The following is a 21284-nucleotide window of genomic DNA, read 5'->3' as shown; positions in this document are numbered from 1 at the left end:
CATCGCCCTTTTTTGTTCCAGTCGGGCCTTCGACTGATTGGGCGAGGCCCACCCACGTTGGGGCGGGCAGCCTGCTTCGCTCCGTCCGCGATTCTAACGTTAACCACATCCAGAAACGCCCTCCGAGGCACACCCCGGATGTGGCTTGACCACATATCTGGGCACTTCGTGGCCCAGTGACGTTGACGTTGAAATTAATCACCGAAGCAGGCAAATTCACTCTAAGACGAGGGGTAGCTGGAGACAAGTAGATGAAAAGCTGAAGGACAAAAGGCATGGCAAAGGAATGACCGAAGGCGGAGGGAACCCCAGTATTAGGTGTTTGAAGAGGATCTCCCCAGATTCACGCCCAGCCGGCAACTCAGGACGTGCGCCGAGCTGGGGACAGGGCTTTGGCGGGTGTCGTTAGGAGTGCTAAGCTGAGGTCTTGCCGCGTTAGCGTGGGCCCTTAATCCAGCCGCTGGTGTCCTCATCTGGAGGGGGGGACATGGGACCCACAGACGCACGCGGAGGGACGAAGGCGTGTGAAGACAGGCAGAGCAGCGTGGCCACAAGCCACGGGTTTCCCGTGGCCGGAACAGATTCTGCCTCAGCGCCTTGGAAGTGACCCGCCCTGGAAGTGACCAACCCTACCGCCACGGGGGCTCCGGCGTCCTGGCCTCCCGGGCTGAGCTCACAAGTCCACGGTCCTTTCAGCCACGGCATTTGTGGTGACTTGTTACAACAGTCGAGGGAATGAGCGCGGAGGGTGTTTCTGAATGGCCCGAGCAGAGGATGCACAGAAGCATCAGAGAGATGGAGATGGATGGAGAGGTAAAGCCACAAATGGCCTCGCGAACCACCGCCAGGTGCCCAGTCTCCGTTCTGGGACCCAAGGGAAGCAGATCAATGCATCTCGGTCAGAAAGGAAAATAGTAAGATTTATGTTTTATAAAGATCTCTCTCAGACCGGAGGCTGGGAGCTCGGCGAGAAGCCATCGTGGCAGAACTGGCTAAGGATGAAGGTGACCAGAACTCGGTGGCAGAAGTAAGGATGTCAGTGGACCAGAAGGTAAAGCAGAGCCTAGAATGGCTAGGACTCGATGACTGGGTGGACGATGCTAAAAATAATGCGTTTAAAATAAGCCAGGCAGAGGGAGACAGATTCCATATGATTTCACTTACGCGTGGAGTCTGAGGACGCAGAACCAATGAGCAGACGAAGCGAAGCGGGAACAGATCCAGAGACACAGAGAAACTAGTCGATGGTCACCAAGGGCGGGGGTGATAAACAAACAGACAGACAGACAGACAGACAGACAAACAGACAGACCGACCAGGCCGCTTTTCTGCTTGGGGAACTCTTTAGATGGCGGGACGTTCACGCTTTCCTCCTTCCTTCCTCCTTTCCCTCTGCTCCGTTATCCGTTATTTACTCGGCTTATTCGGCACCGTGTTTGTTTTGCTGACTGAGGTGCCCGGAGCGGCCTGGAAGCCTCACGGGCTGCGTTCCAAGAGCTCCCTTTCTTTGGGACAGAGATGCATGAAAAATCACAGCCTACAAGGAGAGGACCCCCAGCGAGAGAGCTTATCACACTGGAGGAGGATGTGACCAGGGCTCATCACACTGGAGGAGGATGTGACCAGGGCTCATCACACTGGAGGAGGATGTGACCAGGGCTCATCACACTGGAGGAGGATGTGTCCGGCTCTCGCGGCACAGCTGGGTGCCAGCAAACCAGAAAGAGGCTTTGGATGAGTCCCCGCTCGCTACTCTGTGACCTGGAGGGAGACGCACGGGAGAGCCAGGGGGCTTATGCGAAGCGCTTCCTCCTCGCCCGCAAGGGGCCCCATGGCGATGCGGGTGCAGAAGCTCCGCAGCTCCCTAGCGGACTTACCCGGGGAGGCGCCAAGGGCCATCGCCGACTCCCCAGCCGTGCCAGGAGTGGCTCCACAGTGGCCTCCCTTCCTGGCTCCTAAGAGCTGCACCAGCCGATGTGGCACAGGGCAGGGACAGGCTGCTCCCGCCACGCCCCAACGTGCACGGTCACGAGCAAAATGAACGCTGCTTACTGTTTTCAACTACTGGGTTTGGCGGAGGTTTGTTACAAACGAACCCGTAACCGGGACATCTAGCTCTCTTAATTAGTTTATGATGCATCCATCCCCACTGTGTGCAAACATTCCCCTGACGTCTTCGGGCTTCCCCACAACATTTAATCGCCCTGCAGCGAACATCAGACAACAAGCAGTGTGCAGGATCTGTGTGCTGCGTTTCGGGCTTTTATTCCACGCCGTTGGCTTTTGTTCAGATGTCTCGTGGTTTGCGTTTTGAGGGACGTGATTTATAGAACAGACAGAACGTCTGTGTGTTTCTAAGGTTCGGGTTTGTCACGCTGTTCGCTCAATCTTTCCCATTCTATTTTTCGGATGCTTTTTACTGGTGACAGATGTTGACTTCTTTTCCCACACATTTAAACAAGAAAAAAAACAGTTTGATTTTTAACAAAATCAAGAGGATGACTCATGACATTCTGTAAAATTTAAACTCTTTTGAGAAGCCTCTGAATTGTCATCATTTTATATCCGGTCTCTTGTATGTTTTAGGAAAATGAGTGAAAAGAGAAAAGGCTTGAAAACGCTTTCTGGGCGCACGAGATAGGCCCGTTTTGCCGTTTATCCGGAATTTGTTCGAACAAGGAATACGCTACATGGCTTCCTCTTTTCACTGAGAAGACCGGTGTTTTGGTAAGTTTTTGGTACACTTGTCTTCATCATGAAGGTGATTTAAAAGTACAAGGCCGGCTGTGCTGTGCGGTTAGTCTAATTGCAACAGAATTTATGTGCTGCTTTCAGACCTGGCTCATCAGAACTGACCAGCGCTCGCTGTGGCATTAGATCATTTTCATGCTAATTTTTTTTTAAGCTCCATGAGAACTAACGGTGATAATTCCCACCGAAACCATGTGATTCTGATTAGTTTGGTATTTTGGACATGGAAATCTTAAATTCAGGCTTCATTTTGACTAGGGGGTATGGTGGGGAAGGGCCCCGTGATCGAACATGAAATAAGGCGCCCAGCAATGCCGGGGAGTGGCCACAGGACACCAGCAGTCGCCGAAGGCGTACGAAGCATGTGTGCCTCGGCACATCCTCAGCGGCACAAAAGCTAAGTCTCACCTGGGAGCATTTGCATCACCAGCGGGGGACACAGCCTGTCGGTGAAATCCTGCCAGTAGATATTAACAGTAAAAGTAAAAGCACATGTGAAAGTTAGAATACCAGCCCACCGCCTCTCTGTAACCACTAGGGGGACATATGTCCCGCATCGATTTCTCCCCTTTGCTATAAAAACGTCTACACGGCAATGTAGTATCCAGGGCAACCAATCAATAATCCACGCAAAGAGATACACTCAAAAAATAAAGATAGGTCAACGTGGAATTCTAAAAACGTTCAAGTGAGCCGTAGGAAGGCAAGACAACGGAGAAGAAAAACAGAATAAACGGAAAACAAAAATAAATTGACAGACTTAAGCCCCAGATATCGGTGATCGCGTTAAATAGAAATGATCTAAATATACAAATTTAAAAAAGTGATTGACAGAGTCGATTTTCAAAACATGACTCGTCTACAGCCACGCCGCCCTGAACGTGCCCGATCCCGTCTGATCTCGGAAGCTAAGCAGGGTCGGGCCTGGTGAGTACTTGGATGGGAGACCACCTAGGATAGACCAGGTGCTGTAGGCGTAAAAAATAAAAAAATAAGGACTTGTAAGCGGACGAGGTCCTTGCAACCTGTGAGGTCAACCAAAGGTTGCCTCGCCCAAAAGTTTTAAAAAGAAAAAAATAAACAATAAATAAATAAATAAATAAAAATAAAACATGACCCAACTCTCCAGCAGCTACAAAAACTTCAAATATAATGATATCGTTAGATCGAAAGGAGTAAAACAACATATTATATACAAACGTTAATCTGAAGAGAACGGAAGTCGATCTATCATCACAGAAAACACACATTCAGACAGGGAATGTCAGGAACACAGAGAGGGACACTGCATAACCATAAGCGGATCGAGCTATCGAGAATACACGGCCATCCTAAGTACGTAGGTAGCAAACAAAAGAGTTTCAAAATGTGCTAAGAAAAAACATCGAATCGAAAGCAGAAACTAACAGTTATTGCTGGGGATGGCAACACCCCTCTCTCAACAACGGATGGACTATCGCCACCCACCTCGAGGTCTGACGACATGGGGGGGGCGCCCCGCCCAGAACAGCGCAGCGCACATGCGTTTAAGGCACCTGTGGAACATTTACCAACATGACCCATCGCCTGAGCCGTTCAATGAACTCCAGCGAATGTAAAGAAATCAAAATCACTCAGTCTGTGCCAGAGTCAGAGTGGATTCGAACGAGGAATCGGTAACAGAAAACAACAGGAAAGTCCCCAAAAACTGCGCCCTGCCCTTCTGACTCGCCCATGGCTCAAAAAGGACGTGTCAGCAGAAATTTAAGAAGGACATCGAACCGAGCGAAGATGCGACACGTGCAGAGCTGTGAGGTGGAGGCTCCTGCTTCTGGGGAGATGCAACAGGTGCACTTCCCCCCGCAGTCCCACTGAGCGCAGCGAAAACGCCTGAGCGGCGTCACAGGTCAGGCTGACGTCACGGGGGCAGGAGAGGATGACAGGTCGGGCGGGGAGCTCGGGCCCAGGGGAATGACAGGCGGCGACTTCCTGGATTTTTCTTTTGGCCTCGTACACCCCGTGCCGCGTGCCAAAGGAGCCGGCCACCCGAAAATGCCAACGCAAGACGCAGACAAGAAAGAAGACACCTAAAACCTGCTTTCTGTACCCAGAGGGCCAGGAAAGCGGCAGCCTAGCAAGACAGAAGGTGTGTAGCCAATCGCGGGACACACCTGCAGCCCGAGCCGGCCCTCGACAGCGAAGGCCATCCGCTGGGCCCAGGCGTGCCTCTCTCGGAGCTGTGGCTGGACGACATAATTGCTCCCCGCACGGGAGGTGTCGCAGAGGCCAAGCGGGAGGTCGGGGCTTCGATCCCCAAGGAGGTCGGGGCCCGCCCCCCAGAGGGCCAGTGGGGGCGGCCAGGGGGGCATAACTGGGGACGCTGCCTCGCTCCGCGGCGCTGGCAGCGGGCACGGGGGGCCGGAGCTCCCGGTCTGCACAGCTGAAACGAGGAGCCCCTGCCCGCTGGGCGTCCGCAGAGGCCCAGCGGCCAGCGGGAGCCTGGGGATGACAAGGCAGAACCGCCCCTCCCCCACCCGTGGGATGGTGTCAGAGGGAGCCTGCCAAAACAAAAGACTTAGCGAAGATTCCAATTCACAATACCTCAAACACTCACATTCCAGCAGAAAATCACTTGTTACGCCGACCACCTTATTTACAGTCTGAATATTTATAAACACTGCGACATGAGTACACAATAGGGTTTTACACAGCGGCTAACAGCACATGCAATGACACACAGACGCTTACCGACTTGGGATGGGGATACGTCTGGATGAGCCCGTCCCGAGTGGAAGTCGCACGTCATACGCCCACCGAGCCTCCCGGCTCAGTCTTCCCGCCTCGTACGTGCTCAGACACGCGCCTTCGCCCACGGCAGGCGACGTCACCCAGCACGAGTACCCTGCAGGGCGTCGGGCGTTGGGCTTCGTGATGGGTGGGTGGCGGGTGGCGGATGAGGGGCTGCGGCTCGCGGCCCTGTCCAGCACCGGGAGAGGACATCCCGACGCCCGTCCCCAGCCAGGGGGGATCCGAGCTCAGAATTCCGAGTACATTTTCTACTGCATGTGTGTTGCTTTTGCACCGTGGTGAAGTCAAAAAATCGTAAGTCAGGCCGTCGTAAGCTGGGGACCGTCTGCATCCAGATCAGAAATAATTCTATGGAAAGGCAAAAAGTTTGCAGTGTAGGAATAGTCAAGTGAGGTGAAATGTGGGTAAAAATAAGGAGTATTCATAGATTGTCTGGGAATACGTAATATATGCTTTAAAAATTCCTTTTTGAAAACTGCAGAAAGACAGAAGTAACGACTTCTGTCTGGGGGTCACCTCTGCTGGGGGTGAGGACACGGTGACGGGGACACAGGTGCGCTTCCCCTGCCGTGGCTCTCAGGCGTCAGGCTGGTTCGGCTTGGTGTCGATGATCGATGATCACGTTTCGCAACTTGATAAATGTTAACCGTTCCTTCACTTTATATGCGATATGATATTTAATGATCATTTATTATTACTTGAGTAGTTATTCATAACAGTTATTACATATAATAAAATCTTCAAAAATTAAAGTAGAAACAGGTGAAATAGAATAAAAAAAAAAACAGTAGGGAAAAAAGTAAGACCGAAAACTGGTTTTTAGAAGACCGTCCCCTGTCCCCCCAAAAATCTAGACCCCGGCGACCCCGATTTACCGAAGTAATATTAATACGAGAGCGGCCATAGACAGCAATGCACAAAGGAGATCTATTCACGGTGGCCACGGTGGCCAAGACACAGAAACAACCGGAGTGTCCTTTGATGGATGACGTGGTCCACGTCACTCGGGGATCTCACTCGGCCACAAGGAAAGATGAAATACTGCCGTTTGGGACAATGCGCATGGGCCTGGGGATCGTCACGCTACGCGAAACCAGTCGGACAGAAAAAGTCGAGAACACGTGACGTCACTCGTATGTGGGATGTGCCGCTGAACATGAACATGAACCGGGCAAACGAAACCTCATGGACTCAGACAACAGGTGGGCGGTGACCCGGGGGAGGGGGAGGGGGGGTCGGACAGCTGGTGTCGGAAGGAGGTCTGGCTGGGCTGTGACCACACGCCATGTAATACACGTGCGACGTATTATAGACCCGTAAGCTCAAAACCTGTTTCATTTTATTAACCAATGTTGCCCCAGTAAATTCAATGGAAAAGAATAAACTCAGCTTTCTGGAATGAAAACAAACAGAAAAAGGAAGGAAATCTGGCTTTATTTCAACGCATTTGAAGAATCAATCGGGACTCGTTTTTTTAAGGGAAGTAAAAGCGACCGAAATCGATTCCGAGCTCCACTTACAACAAAACCCCTGGGATTAACTGCCGCTCTGAGTGTTCACCTGTCGCTGAGCGGGTGGACGGCACATCTGGCCCGCGCGCTCCCGCGCTGAGCGCTCCAGGCCTGAGACCCCCTCACCCCCAGGCCTTCCGTCCCCCTCCCCAGTGCCAGCTACAGACTCCACAGACGTGGACACGGGACAGGAGGGGCGAACTAGCCTCCCGAATACTTAGCTCGTCAGTGACAGGCGGGGGTTTGACCCAAGCTGGCTGGACTGGAGGCCCCGGGGATGCGGGGCTGTGCGGTCAGGTCACCGCCCCGCTGGAGGCTCCCCACGCGCGAGGAGGGCGCAGGTGCAGACGCCACCGGGGCTGACGCGCCGCCCGAGCAGACGCACAGGGGACTCCCATGGCCCTGCGACCACGAGGTGGGCGGGGGACGGGGCCAGGATGCCCCACACCTTTCCCGCAGCAGGTGGGGTCACCTGCGAGCTCGGGCGCTTGCTGCTGAGCTGTCCCACCCGTGCTGTCCCCGCTGACCACTCACCAGCCCTGGAGGTGACAGCCCTCGGACCCTCACTGGACAGGTGTCCGCGCCGTGTCCCAGCAATATCGAACCTCGCGGAGCAGGGACCGGGGCCCTGAGGCCACCTGCCGGTGAGGGTCCGAGCAGCCCTCGCCCCGGACACCCGCGTGCCTCCTGGGGGCAGCTGCGGGGTGAACGCGACCCCCACCCAGGCGCGCAGGGGCGGACGCTGCCCACGGAGGGGGGAGGGGCGCCCCGCCGGGTCCCCGGGCTTGGGGTGCGCCTGCGACACGGTGCTGTCCACAGAGGGGCTGTCCACGGAGGGGCGCCCCGCCCCGGTCCCTGGGCTTGGGGCGCGCCTGCGACACGGTGCTCCGCGCGGGGCGAGGTCACTTCGCCCCAAGGGCCAGTCGCTGGGGCGCGGGACGCGGGCGCTGGGCGCGCGCACCTGTCGCTCGGAGCTGCCGGGGGCGGGGGGCGGGCGCGCGCTCGCGGGGTCCTGGAGCTGCGGCCTGGGGTCTGCTCCGCTCCATCGCTGGACCTCCGGCGACAGGGGACACGCGGCGGGAGGACGGTCCGCGTCTCCGCCCACGGAGCCGGACAGCGGCCTCGGGGCGCCACCGCGTGGCCGAAGGTGGGAGCTGCCGTCCGCGGGCCGCGGCCCAGCGCGGTGGCGGCGGGGACCCGGGCAGGGGACGCCAAGGGGACCGGGGCAGGGGACGCCGAGGGACCGGGCAGGACGTGCAGAGCGGCCCTGGGTCTGCGGCGTCTCGGGCCCCCGCGCTCTGACGCTGCTGGTGCCAATGCACAGTGCCACCAGCGGGGGGACCACAACGTCCCCCAAAACCACGCAGGCCTGGCGCTCTGAGCCAGGAAACGTGCCCAAAAGGCCCCGATGCGACTTGGGAAATGAGGCTGGGCTGGCCCTTGAGCGACCCCGGAGCTGGGGGCATGACCTTTCATTCTCAAAACGGAACCCCGCTGACCCGAAGCGTCCCGGGTGACACAGCGGGCCGGGTGACACGCGTTCAGGACGTCGCGTGTGTTCGGGGCTGTCCTCGCACGATAAAGCGAGTAAGGTAGAGACAGGAAAGCGTTGCGGTCAGAAGGGACGTCCCTCGCGGCTCCGCACCGCCCAGCAGTGCCCGAGGCTGTCTGCAGGGGGCTCACGTGTCCGCCCGCACCTGCCACACGCAGCCCGGCAGGTGCCACGCGGTGGCTCAGGCCGCCACCGCCCACGCAGAGTCGCGTTTCCCTCCAGGCGTGACGACCGCGTGTGGACGGCGAAGCCTCACGGTGGCCCTGTCCCCATCCAGCAACCGCTTCAGGCAGGGAGGGGAGCGCCCGAGTTTTCCAACGTGTTCGCTGGGGGAAAATAAACATCCTGAAAGATCTGCGTGTGCGGTTCAAACCCGTAGTGCGCGAGCAGAGACGTCACACTCGCCAGAATTCTGTGACGGCGACAGGCTCGGAACGACACAAGTGCCCTTCCCAGGGGTCCGATGACATAAACTCTCATCTGGCCACACAAAGACGTCTAGCCAGAGCGCCCAGGTGCTGAGGCCGTAACAGAGTCCCTGCCATGCCTGCCACGGCCGCCACGGCCACCACGGGGGCAGAGGGGACCGGGGCACAGCGAGCCGTGAGCTGGCCGCGAGGGACTTTCTCCTCGCGCGGCGTTTCTCTCGGCCGCTGGGGGCGCAGCCTCGTGCCCCGGGTCTGCATCCAGCACACGTTCCTGCCGGGCACCCGGCACACGTGCCTGGCACCGAGTGTGTGACCGTGTGCGCCTGGCATTGTGTGTCTGACTGTGTGTGTCTGACTTTGTGTGTTTGGCACTGCGTGTCTGACTCTGCGTGCCCCCTGTTCCTGGTGTCTGTCCAGCATGTGTCCGTGAACGTGTGCCCGGGGTGGGGTATGGCATGTGTCCCCAGCACTGTGTGCCTGGTGTTGCCTGCTTGGCTGTGTTTGCCCACCGTGCATGCTTGGTTCTACGTGCCCGGTGTGTGTGGCACTGTGTGTATGCACTGTGTGTGTGGCTTGGTGTCTGTGGTGCCGTGCGTGTGGCACGGTGTGTGCGGCACTGCCAGGATGCAGAGGAGGCCTCTGTCCCTAATCCGATGCTGGCCCGAGGCAGCGTGACACCTCACACGTCACACGTCCCCTCCAGCATCGCCCTCCAGCTCTGCGGGGCGCGGAGCTGCTGCGGCCTCTCCGGGGAGTGACCCCTGCTTCCCGTCACCCACAGACCTCTCACCAGCCACACCTCCGGGTCCTAAGGCGGCCTGTGTCCGCGAGAACGCCCTGGACCAGCACGTACCCCGTGTGGGTCCCCGGGGCCAGCAGGAGCCACCGGGCCCAGTCTGCGGATGGCACCGAGGTGCCGGTTTGCCGTGTCTGCCTCTCCTAACGGGCACGGGGCTCAGGCATCTCGGCCTGGCCGAGTGTGACCAGCTCCTGATGCAGCCACCAGGTGGCAGAGCTCTCTCTGTCCAGGGAAAGCCGTGTCTGGTCACCTTCTCTCGAGGCTGGACAGGGACCACTGCCTGTCACACGAGGCTCCCCGGGATGGACCCCTCTGTGTGGAGAAGGGGCGGCAAACGCAGAGGTGCTTGCGGAACGCGGCCCCCCACAAGCAGAGGGGACAGGCTTTGTCGGGGGCGGGGGGGACAGCTGGTCGCACAAACACAGAGCTGTGCTTGCCGCATAGCGGACGGCGAAGGTCCTCGCTAGGCCGGCGGTGGCCTTAGCTCCTCGCGCTGGGACCCTTCCGTGTCCCCGGCCCACGGCCCCTGCCTCTGTTTGCGCCACATGACGGGGGGCAGGAGGGAAGGGGCTCGGGCCGTGGTGTCGGGGACCCTCCCGCTGAAAGAAGGGGGAGCACGGTGAGCCCTCCCGCGCCCCCGGCCGTGTCCAGGCCGTGCGCAAGCCCGACGTGGTGGCGGCCGGAGCTGGCCCCGGCGGAGCTGTCCACCGTGCCGCTGTCCACAGCCCCGTCCACCGGTCCCGGGGCCTGCGATGGCGTCCGTCCTCCCCTCTCCTGTCCTTCTGGTGGCCACAGAGCCACGGGGACGGCAGGGCCGTGTGTCTGCAGCAGCTCGGAAGCGACACGTCCCCCGTCCGGCCCTTCCCTCTGCTGCGAGTGTCCAGGCCCAGGGAGGCGGCGCCGGTGGCTCTGCTGGGCCCGGGGCCTTGTGCAGCCTGCGACACGTCCCTCCTGGGGGCGAGGGCAGCGAGCGGCTCATGCGTGAAGTCCTGTCAACGGTGGCTTTCCACAGCCGGTCCGGGGCCTGCGGCTGGGACCGTGGGTCCCGCCCCGTGAGGCAGGAGCCGCGCTCAGCCCCCGACTCGGCTTCACCGTTCCCCGGGCCGCGGCACACTGGCGCTATGGGCTTCCGTGTCATTCAGCGTGGAGGCCACCGCGGTTAGGGACGAGCGAGGCCGGGGTCCCCTGGGGCCACCAGCGGCATCCGCGGAGTGGAAACAGGGTGCTTTTAAAGAGGACGTGGAGAGCAAAAATTCTTGGAAATTAAAACTGTGATGGGTCTCCGGCCTCGCCGCCCTGAACGCGCCCGGTCCCGTCGGATCTCGGAAGCTAAGCAGGGTCAGGCCTGGTTAGTGCTTGGATGGGAGACCACCTAGGAAGACCAGGTGCTGTCGGCGTAAAAAATAAGAAGAATAAGAGATTGTAAGCTGACGAAGTCCTTGCAATCTGTGAGGTCAACCAAGGGTTGCCTCGCCTAAAAAAAAAAAGATAATAATAATAAAAAATTTAAAAATAACACGAAATAATAAATAGATAAATAGATAGATAGATAGATAGATAGATAGATAAATAAATAAATAAATAAATAAATAAATAAATAAATAGAAACACGATGGGAAAACCAACGTATTCAGTAGATGAGCTGGAAGACAAAGCGGAGTTATTTTTCAAGTTCGTAGCACAAAACCACAAACCAATGGCGTGTAAGGGGAAAAGGCTGACCTGGGAATTATTGGCAACGGCGTGCAAACAATGAAGCGTTCTGGAAAATGAGAACGGGCGAGGAAAAGACGACAAATTACGATGCAATAATCCTAGATATCTCGGAATTCGAGGGCGTGAATCTCTGGACTGAAAGGTCCCCCTCAAGACCCGATGCCGTGAATGAAAGGGAACCTCGAGATACTCACCGCCAGTACCTCAGAGCGACATGGGACGGTGACGACCAGGTGGACAGAAAGACGGTGGATACAAAAGGCGAGTCATGAAAATCGCCTCAGACTCTAAACACTGCCTTTGCCTCCCTAAAGAAAAATCATTTTCGACCCAGATTTTTATGCAAGCCCGTCGATCGGTCTCATGAGAACAACTACCCAGGACTAAATATGAAAACCTAGACGGAGTGAGAAATTTTCTGATAAAAAACAAAGGTACTAAATTCGGTGGCAGAAGAAAGAAAAAGGGTAAAAACCAGTAAGAAATATTGCAACGGTGACCAAATTCTCCCTTACAGACCGTGACGGTGTGACACAGGCAAACTCTGAAGGAACGCGTACCTCCCACCCGCCGTGGTCTGCTGGAGACACAGAACTCACATGTGACCTTCCAGACTCCTCAGAGGAAGGCACTTAATAACCCTGAGACCGTGACAGAGTCAGCAAATTACAAAGAAAACGGCAGAATGATTTCACGGGTGGACACACGTTCAGAAACGAGAAGGGGGAAGTTAGCTAATTAAACTCAGTGGTGTATTTTTAAATTAACAGAAGGAAATGATTACCTAGAGTTTATCCCAGAAAGGCAAAGGAGCCATCAGGAAAGGTTTGACATTAGATTATTTCGTCACCGGAAAACTCACCAGTGCAATCTGCTACGTGAACGCTGTAAGAAGACGACATGATCATCTCGATGTATTATTAAAAAACATTTTAAAAAGTTCAGTGCCCGTTTAAACGGAAAACTCGTAGGAAAAGAGACTCGACAGATAGTCTGTAAGAACAAAGATGAGAACGTAGCAAAACCGCCAGGTAGAAGATCAGCAGATCTAAACGAATTTCATTCTTTTAAAGCAGTAATAACTATTTTTAAAACATAATAGACGGTAAGTGTAACTCACAATAGGATCAAAACCTGTAAAATATTTAGAATAACAACCAAAAATTCACGAGGTCTGTGCGTACAAAGAGGACCACTCTATTAGGGACTTTTCTCCTAATTAAACTTTTTATTTTGAGATAGTAGTATACTCACATGCAGTTGCAAGAAATAATATAGAGAGACCCCAGGTACCCATCGCCCGTTTGCCCCAAAGGTAGCATCTCGACAGACTACAAACGGCATCGCAGACGTTGGTACAGCCCGCCCGCCGTGTTCAAGTCTCGCCGAGTTTACGCGTCTGTGCACACTTACGCCCGTGTGTCTTCGGTCCTGCACAATCTTCTCACGTGTGAGTGTCACGCAGCCACCACCACGGCCCAGACACAGAACAGGTCCCCCGCCACCGGGGTCATTCGAGCGGCGCCTTTATAACCACACCCACCTGCCCCCCACCTCCACACCCATCCCCAACCCCCCACCCACCACCCACTAATCATGTCGCCGTGTCTACGATTTGGCTATTTAAAGGATACAGGAGTTATAAATGGAACAACATAGGATGCAGGCTGTTGGGATCGGCTTTTTAAAACTCGGCATAATTCCTCTGAGGTCTACCCAGTTCCCTGGGCATCTGTCCCTTATTACCGCCGAGTAGCTGTCCCCGGGAGGGATTTACCAGAGTTTATCGAATCGTTTACCCACGGAAGGATTGGGGGCTATTAAAAATAAAGTTACTATAACTGTGTGAACACGAATGTTCATGTCTCTGGGATAAACGCAGCTGCTGGATCACGTGGTCATCATATGTTTGGCTTTATAAGAAACGGCCAAACCGTTTTCTAGAGTAGCTGCATCATTTCCCATTTCCACCAGAAATAAGGGCCAGTGTAGACAAATATAAGCCCAATTAAGGGTACGCCAACAAAACCACGAACGTTACGAAAGGATACAAACGATACGTTTCTAACGACCACGAGGTTATTTTTTTAATTTTATTCAATGTATCGGGATGACATGAGTTAATAAAATCATATAGGTTTCAAACGTACGATTCCATGATACATCAACTGCCTATCGCGTTGTGTGATCACCACCCAAAGTCACATCTCCTTCCGTCACCATCTATGTGACCCCCCCTTACCCTTCCTCCCTCCCCTCCCCTCCCCGCCTCTGGTCACCGCTGCGTCGTCTGCTTCTGAGACTCTGTTCATCTCGTTTGTTGCTTTCAGTTTTATATCCCACGTGTGAGTGAAATCATATGGTTCTTGACTTTTCCCATCTGGCTCATTTCGCTTAGCGTGATGATCTCCAGATCCACCCGCATCGTTGCAAATGGCGGTGTTTCCTCTCTTCTTACAGCTGAGTCGTGCTCCATTGTAAAAATGTACCCCATCTTCTAGATTAATGCTGACAGCTACCTGACCGGCTTCCAGAACTGTCTAACCGAATGAGGTCACATTACAGAGACTCGTAACGTGTTTACCGTGCCGCTTCTTCATAATTTCTGCAAGCGCGTAGCCATTCTATTCTTTTTAAGGCTGCATGGTAAAGATGTTCTGAGTCGCTGTAACGTGACCTCATTTGGCTAGACAGTTCTGGAAGCTGATCTAGTCTGTGGCTAAACCATCCTTCATTCAGCCTGTTTGTTAATGATGGCTTTTAGGGAGTTTGTATTTGTCATCGGTGTAAACGATACTGTCACACATATTGTAAATATGTGTATGGCACGCTGTATCCTCTGGCATAAACTATGACGTGGTGGTATTAAACAGCGTGGTAATTGAAACTCTGAGCGAGATTCCTGACTTGTCTCCTACACGATCGTGCCCATCCCAGCACCAGTCCTAGGGGGCCGCGTCTTTTTTTAAACCCTCCAGAGTTGGGACGTCATCAGAATTCTTAACCCTCACTGATTCGATAGGGCAAATATGGACCCTCGACTTCGAGTCAGCATCGCAAGATCACGTTCAAAGCCTCGCATCGTGTGATTCTCTAGGCTGCAAGATGGGAAAACTAGCTCCGTGGTCGAGAAACGTAGACAAGCAGAAGCTGAGGAGCCAACGGAAGCCTCCGGCTCCAGACACAACGCACAGTGAGCCGTCTCAGTGCGCAAGACGCGGAGCTGCCCGCAGCCCCACTGCTTGGGAAGGAGTTGGGAGAAGGGGCTCCCCGCAATCTCTGGGGACCACAGGCCCAGCGGGCGGACCCCGGCCGGGGCCTGGCCTTCTGCGGCCCTTGGAAGGGCACACGCAAAGCCCCCAGTTTCATGCAGAAACGTGGGGCTCGATAAGTAAAACGCAGTTTTGGCTTTCAAGGATTTGAAGGACGTGGGTATTGGCAATTGCAAAATTGTTATATGTAGGGAGGGAGGGAAAGAGAGAGAGAGAGACAGAGAGAGAGAGAGAGAGGAACAGAGAGAGAGATCTGCAAAACAAACTTTTAAAACACATAAGGAATTGTAAAAGCTGACGAAGTCAACCCTCACCCACACAGTAGCAATACTGGAACGTATGGTCACTAAAGAAATTAATTAGCATAATGGCATCATAAAAATAAGCAGAGGTTTCTCAGGATGCTGGCAATATCCTTTTTTTTGATCTCGATGCGATTTCCACAAACTTACGCTTTCTTTTGCACGTAATGCTTCCGTGACAAGTTACACGATGACATCTTCCTGAAAGGAAGCACCGAATTAGACGGCTTTACCAGCTAATGTTTCTGACGATTTGGGGAGGAAATAAGACAGAGCTTGAACAAACCTTTGTACAATACAGGAAGTGGGGGGAAATTTCCGACTCGTTTTATGAGGCCAGCATACCCTGCACACCAAAATGTACGAACTTACTACTAAAAGCAGAAAGTCTCAGGTATGTGCCTTTGACAAACACAGGTGCAAAGTTCTAAAGAAAACCTTCACTAAACAAATTCAACGATAAGTTTAGAAATAATAACTAAGACCAAGCGGGTTGTTTTTCGGGACTAGAAGGTACGAAGGAACAGGCTAACAGTGTCTATATACCATACTCTCCTGCTTCTGGAAAAGCCTTCTGAGACAGAACTCCTTGCAATGAACAGCAGATGGTGCGCGCCAGCTCTAAGCCAATGAGGGTCCAGCAGGGGTTGCTGGATGCCGCTTACTGATCCAGGAGGCCTCTTGCCTCACAGACCTGTTTGTCTGTAATGTTCGCTGCAGTCTGCCATGTAGAGCTGCATCTGCCCTGAACACTAGAAGTCAGTCACAAAGCCAGACAGAGCGCCCTGAGCTGCAGGAAGTCAACGCTGAGCCCTAATCAAATGCATCTGTTTTCCTGGGCCAACTTGTCCCCTGTGCGTGAGCCATCATCGCCCCGAGGCAGAGTTCGCCTTAAGCTGGACGTGAAGCAGTCAGGGTCTCCCAGATATTGGCGTAGGAGGGACCCCCGATCAGTAATGTGGGCCTTTGCACAGGGCTAACTTAACAATGAAAAGTCCACGTAATCCAAAACGGTGAGATGCTAAAAGATGCTGAAATCATTCAGAGATGCTAAAATCATTATTCTATATACACGTTCGTTATTTTAAAAATTCTTATCCGAGTAAGAATAGAAGGAAATTTCTTTCTTGCATAAAGAATGATGCACGAAAGAGAGAAACGAAATAAAACGAACCCCAAAACTATAGCTGACACCTTCCCTCGCGGCTGTCGTGGGTTGAATTCTGTTCCCTCAAAAGAGATGTTAAAGTCCTAAGCCCCGGAACCTGTGGATGAGACCCTATTTAAAAAATAGGGTTGTGGCAGATGTGACACAGACGAGAACAGTCGGGTGGACCCTAATCGAAAACACCCAGTGTCCTTACGAGAAGACAGAAATGTGGACGCCGACGCCCAGGGTGAGCAGCACGGTGACAGAGGCAGAGACCGGAGCCAGGGGTGTCAGCCGCCACCCCAAACCGAGACCCTTCTGACACCTGGACGGCGGCGAATGCGGCGGTGACTTACCGAAGCCCGTCCGCCTGGGATGAGGATGAGACAAACTCCATACTGTCGCTCCTGTGAAATATTGGGTTTGATGGCCCTGGCTAGTGAACCGGGGCAGGAAGAAGAAATGAAGGAATCAGGATCGGAAAGGAAAGTTTAAAAGGGTTGGAGTTGGCAGACGTTATGACATTTAAAAATCTCTGCAGAGTCTCTGGCCACGCCGCCCTGAACGAGCCCGATCCCGTCTGATCTCGGAAGCTAAGCAGGGTCGGGCCTGGTGAGTACTCGGATGGGAGACCACCTAGGAAGACCAGGTGCTGTAGGCGTAAAAAATAAAAAATAAGGGATTGTAAGCTGACGAGGTCCTTGCAATCTGTGAGGTCAACCAAGGGTTGCCTCGCCTAAAAATAATAATAATAAAATAAAAACTATAGAAAAACTACTAGAATTAAACAGTGGGTTTAGAATTTCACAGGATATAAGCCCAATATGCAAATGTTAAATGTATTTCTATCTATGCAATAATTATAAAATGAAATTTAAAACTACGTTTTAATAGCATAAAAACATCGACTGTCTGCGAATAATTCTTATGAAAGTTTCCCAGAATATCTACACTAAAATTTTTTAACTATTATTGAGAAAAATTAGAGACCTAAAGAAATGGAAGAAAACACCACATTCAGAGATTAGCGAACTCAGTATGGCGAAGACAGAGATGCTCCCCAGATTGGTCTAAAAATTCCAAAGAATCCCCCGCAAATTATAAAATGAATTGTAGTCACATTAAGATGAAAAGGACGAGGAATGTACGAGACGATTTTGAAGAAATATAAACAGGTGTAGAAAGTTCACACTACCGAGTCAAAGGCCCATTTTCGTATTATAGTAGTGAAGAGAAGTGTGATGTTGGTGCCAGGACGAGCCACCAGCTCAAACCCGCGTGGATTCCCACAAACAACTGAGAAAAAGACAGACAATCCAATAGGAAAAAAATGGGCAAAAATCTGGAAAATCATTTCACAAGAAAAGGATATTCCACATGCCAATAAGCAGAGGAAAAGCTGCCCAATATGCAAATGTCAAATGTATTTCTATCCGTGCAATAATTATAAAATAAAATTTTAAATTATGTTTTAATAGCATAGAAACTTCCTTAGTCATCAAGGCAATGCAAATTAAAAGCCACAGGGAGATCAAATTGCCCACAAGCACACATGTCTGAAGTTAAATCGGAGACAGGTGGGCGAGGTTGCAGTGACTGGATGGTCCGTGTCACCGGAACAAATGCGTTAGCCAAGTGACGGTGTCTACTGAAGACGCACATCTGCAAATTCCAGGACCCAGACGGGGTCTTCATCAAAGCAGAAGCGACAGATGTGCACACCTCTGTCCATAGCCGTATCTATATACAGATCCATACCGATGCTCATGTCCTTATTTCTACAGATACATAATCGTGTAAGCTGCATATCTGATCTCTACGGCTTACGTGTAAGTACCCACGTATTTTTAGACATATCCATAATCGCGTGAGCGGATCCCTTATAATAAATATATAGGTGAGGAGACTAAGCGTAAGGAATCCGCTCACGTGATCATGGCAGGCCGCCAAGCTCCGAGGGTGACCCAGCAAACTGGCCGCGGGGAGCCGGCAGGTCACGGTGGTCCAAGGCATGAGCGCCGGGCCGGCCCCCGGGGGGCAGGACAGCCACCGGGGCGGCGGGGGCGGGGGGCCTTCGGCTGAGCGAATGAGCATCCCTCAAGTCACACGGGGCGACCTATCCATTCTGTTCGCCAATTTAAATGTTTTTCTCAGCAGAAACACCCAGGACCGTGGGGCCATACATCGCGGCCCTGGGCGCCCGGGGCGCATCACAGCATCCGCTGGAAATGCACACGTCCCCCCGGAAGGTGCGCTCGGGAAAAGCCACAGCTACGTCGCTCACGATGGCCTCACGCTGTCACCTGCGCCGTTCCCTGGGTCGCATCTGCCACCCTTTCTTCCAGAACCATCTCCTCGGCCCTTCCACGCGCTGGCTGACCGTGTCCCGTTTTAATGGCGATAGCTTTTTTTCTTTTTTTCCTAAGCGCTCACGTTTTAGTTTCTGTTTGTTTCTCTTCCCTGGTGTTTTGTTCTGTCCCCATGCTGCCGATTCCTGCTTTCACGACCCGACACCGCTCAGCTCTGCCTTCTCCTCCGGGCCAACACAGGACGACTGTGTCCCCAACTTCCCCTACCTGAGGCTGGGGCTGCGGCCAACATTACTTGTCACGACCAAGAACGGAACACTTTAAACACACCGGGTCTTGATTTTCAGCTTCTCCTGTTCTCTCTGTGAGCTCGGAGTCTCCTGCTGATTCTTCCTCTTGGCCGTGGGACTGATGTTTGTTCCCTTGAGTGTGTTGTGCTTTTCCGCTGGGGTTCGTTTTCCCGCGGGTGGTAGCATTTTCGGGTCCCATGGACGTGGAGGTAAGGCCGGCCTCCGCCAGAGGGAGGTGGACATTGGGACTCCACGCCGAAGCCCAAGCACGTTTGGGTTTTTAAACATACAAATGCTCCCCTACCCAGAACCGAAACAGAAGCCGCGCTCCATGAGCCATGGTTAGGGGTTCCGGGTCTCCTGCACGGGAGGGTGGGTGGTTTCTAGGCCCTGGAGTCACATGGTACCTCTCTACCAGGCCCCGCCTCGCACAGGCTCCAGGCCCGGCCGCCTCACTGGGGCGTGTTAAAATCCACACTGTCACCCGCGGGGCCCACGTCGGTCCCCGTGCCCGCTCCTGGCCTACGTCAGCAGCATCGGCGCGCGAGCACCTTCCTCTGGATTTGTTTCTGGTTTCTGCTTGTCTGAGCATTTCCTCTTGTTTTATTTATCATTTCTTTGTGCTGGGAATAAGCACAAAGGGGGTGCCGCGGAGCTCAATCGGCTTTAGTCCCAGGATGTCCTACTGCTTGCATTTTTGACACGGGAAAGCGGGGTCCCCCAGATGGGGCTGGGTGCAGCCTAACTCACGGGCCTACTTTCTGGCCCAGTGCAGACTGCAATTTATTTGCCACACGTCGGCTCTAAATTGTAAAGTGAGTGAGTGGATTGTGCTTGTAGGTTCTCCAGGCGCCCAGCGGAACACGGGTCATAAATAAATACTATCGGCCTGTTGTCCCACCGGAGACTGGTTTATTTCCAAGTTTCTGATATTATGGGGTACGAGGGACGTGTGGAAGTCGTTAGCTTTCAGGAACGCGGTCCCGATGACCGTGCTCAGCATGTGTGAACTCCCTGGGCCTCTCTGCGTTCACACCCCTGGTGATGGGAAGGCAGGGCTTTTAGGCACCTTCAGGAAGTGTGCACGGAGCAGGTGCTGCAGCCACGTGACCTGCGGGTGGGGCGGCCAGCGAGTGTTCCCGCGGGTGCGTCTCTTGCTTCCTCTGTTGTGGGGTTTTATCTGCCTTCACCGACTCCCTTTTTGCCAGCAGCCCACACCCCGTAGCTCGCCGCTTCCCCACGTGCCAGCTCCCCGTGTACCCAGACGGTCCCAGATGGCGTGCGACCCGGCCGCCAGATGAAGCTCCGAGCACGCCTGTCTGCTCACCAGTGGACACTGCCCTGGTGTCCCCCTTCCCCAGGCTGAGCGCCTCCTTCTAGGAAGCCCAGGTCAGCTGTCGCCTGGTCTGTCACCCCTTCTCCCCGTGGGGACCCTTCCTTCGCTCTCGCAGGGGCCCGGCACAGTTACCAAAGCCTGAACTGACTGATTCCGCATGCATCCGCCCGCAGCTGTGCATTACATCTCTGTCACGTTGATTCTTCCAAATCAGTAACAGGCTGTCATCCAACCCTGCTCCTGATTTCCTGGGCAAACTCAGGGGCAGTCAGGTTTGGGGGAGCGGCCCCCCAGGTTCTGGTGTCTTCCGCAGTTCCGAGCTGAGGGCGCTGCCTCTGCCAGCCCACAGGGGCTGAGCCCCTGGTGTAGCTCAGGTGCTCTGGGGCCCGAAGGAAGGTGAGCAGTGGGGCCGCTACCTGCGCCAGAGGACCCTGCGGCTCTCGCCGTCTGCAACCAGCTGGCTGGGAGAAAGCGACAGAGCTTCCTGCCTGCTCCTGAAGCCCCTTCCCCAGCACGCTGGCTCCCTCCCTGTTCCAGAACCACGCCCCCTCCCCAACCCCAGGACGGGGCTGAGCCCCAGAGCCCTTTGACGGCTGGCTGTCCCCTCCAGCCTCCCCTTGGCAGTTAAGTGTCTCCAGGGTCACAAAGAGCCTTGATCACACTGCCGTGCTGGCTGGCCCTCCGGCGGGAGCCTGGCTGTCAACTTTTCAATCTTTCTGAAAGAAGAAACGAGACATACAGAAGACGACCTCCGGGCCCCCCCACGCACTGCTGCGGCTCCGTCCGCCCTGCAGAGGGCCCCCTGGCCAACCTGGCCTCTCCACAGCCCGGCCGAGAATCAGGATGCTGATGCCCCAAGGACACCTGCTTCCTCTCAGGTCTGTCCCGCCCGGGGCCCTGGTGGCCGTCGCCCAGCCGCCGGCGTGGAAGAGGGAGGGCCCCGGGACTGTCCGGACGGCCAGGCGCAGCTACCGAGATCAGGAGGGGGCGTAGCGGGAACAAAGGACGAAGGCGCCGGCAGCGCCGGGCCGGGCCGGCGGTGGACGCGGACAGCGCGCGCGTGGCGGCGGGAGGCGCGGCG

The 21284-nt window shown here is 54.5% G+C and overlaps 1 non-coding gene and 2 pseudogenes across 1 annotated transcript; all 3 read left to right on the top strand.

The window, feature by feature from the left end:
- The first annotated feature begins 3608 nt into the window (after window positions 1-3608).
- Window positions 3609-3728, top strand: LOC120595380 (5S ribosomal RNA). Its single transcript, XR_005650805.1, has one exon. It is a non-coding gene; the product is annotated as a 5S ribosomal RNA (ribosomal RNA).
- A 7378-nt stretch (window positions 3729-11106) lies between these two features.
- On the top strand, window positions 11107-11225 carry LOC120595367 (uncharacterized; annotated as a pseudogene).
- A 5585-nt stretch (window positions 11226-16810) lies between these two features.
- LOC120595356 (uncharacterized) lies at window positions 16811-16929 on the top strand (annotated as a pseudogene).
- The last annotated feature ends 4355 nt before the right edge of the window (window positions 16930-21284 follow it).

The sequence above is a fragment of the Pteropus medius genome, unplaced genomic scaffold (genome assembly GCF_902729225.1).
Source record: "Pteropus medius unplaced genomic scaffold, Ma_sr-lr_union100, whole genome shotgun sequence".
NCBI classification, from domain to species: Eukaryota; Metazoa; Chordata; class Mammalia; order Chiroptera; family Pteropodidae; genus Pteropus; species Pteropus medius.
The sequence above is the reverse complement of the archived record's forward strand: the minus strand, read 5'-3'. Positions and strand labels throughout refer to the sequence as shown.